Genomic DNA, 1,809 nt, shown 5'->3' on the forward strand with positions numbered 1-1,809 from the left:
CATCACGATTGAATATAAGTAACCCGCACATCCCGGCACCAAGTCACCCTCCTCCCTATCCGTGCTACCTCTTCCCATCTCGTACCTCCCCTCCCCCCTCCCTACCTCACGCTCGCTTTACTCCCCTCACGCCCGGTGAAGGCAAAGGTCATAACCTTAGTTCTGACCAGAAGAACTAACGGCCACTTTCTCTCTCTCCTTTACATCCCTCCGAGGAGCCACCGTCCCGCCGCTGAATCGATCGCTACCTCAACGGACCAGCCAAAGCCACCTGACGACCCGTGATCATCCCCATTTGAAGACCCATCACCTCTGAGTCGGAACCAGCAGGAATCCAGAACCCTCTTCTCTTTTGTACCTCACCCTTTGAACACTATACTCTAATAAATACCGGCTACGAGATAGCCCACTACATACGGCCTCCACGCCTGTTATTCCGGTCCGCTCCCACCCCACGCTTACACTCTCGCACTCACAGTCACTCTTGCACTCACAGTCACTCTCGCACTCACAGTCACTCTCGCACTCACAGTCACTCTCGCACTCACCGTCACTCTCGCACTCACTGTCACTCTCGCACTCAGTCTGCACTCACTGTCACTCTCGCACTCACTCTCGCACTCACAGTCACTCTCACACTCACAGTCACTCTCGCACTCACAGTCACTCTCGCACTCACAGTCACTCTCGCACTCACAGTCACTCTCGCACTCACAGTCACTCTCGCACTCACAGTCACTCTCGCACTCACCGTCACTCTCGCACTCACAGTCACTCTCGCACTCACCGTCACTCTCGCACTCACTGTCACTCTTGCACTCACTCTGCACTCACTGTCACTCTCGCACTCACTGTCACTCTCGCACTCACTCTCGCACTCAGTCACTCTCGCACTCACAGTCACTCTCGCACTCACAGTCACTCTCGCAGTAACTCTTGCACTCACAGTCACTCTCGCACTCACAGTCACTCTCACACTCACCGTTACTCTCGCACTCACCGTCACTCTCGCACTCACCGTCACTCTCGCACTCACCGTCACTCTCGCACTCACCGTCACTCTCGCACTCACCATCACTCTCGCACTCACTGTCACTCTCGCACTCACTCTCGCACTCACAGTCACTCTCGCACACAGTCACTCTCGCACTCACAGTCACTCTCGCACTCATTGTCACTCTCGCACTCACAGTCACTCTCGCACTCACAGTCACTCTCGCACTCACAGTCACTCTCGCACTCACAGTCACTCTCGCACTCACTGCACCTCTCGCACTCACCGTCACTCTCGCAATCACTCTGCACTCACTGTCACTGTCACTGTCACTCTGCACTCACTGTCACTCTCGCACTCAGTCACTCTCACTCTGCACTCACTGTCACTCTCACACTCATTGTCACTCTCACACTCACTGTCACTCTCGCACTCACTGTCACTCTCACACTCACAGTCACTCTCGCACTCACAGTCACTCTCGCACTCACAGTCACTCTCGCACTCACTGTTACTCTCGCACTCACTGTCACTCTCGCACTCACTGTCACTCTCGCACTCACCGTCACTCTCGCACTCACCGTCACTCTCGCACTCAACGCCACTCTCGCACTCACCGTCACTCTCGCACTCACCGTCACTCTCGCACTCACAGTCACTCTCGCACTCACAGTCACTCTCGCACTCACTGTCACTCTCGCACTCACCGTCACTCTCGCACTCACCGTCACTCTCGCACTCACCGTCACTCTCGCACTCACCGTCACTCTCGCACTCACTGTCACTCTCGCACTCACTCTGCACTCACTGTCACT

Source organism: Lissotriton vulgaris, chromosome 12 (genome assembly GCF_964263255.1).
Source record: "Lissotriton vulgaris chromosome 12, aLisVul1.2, whole genome shotgun sequence".
In the NCBI taxonomy this organism is placed as follows: Eukaryota; Metazoa; Chordata; class Amphibia; order Caudata; family Salamandridae; genus Lissotriton; species Lissotriton vulgaris.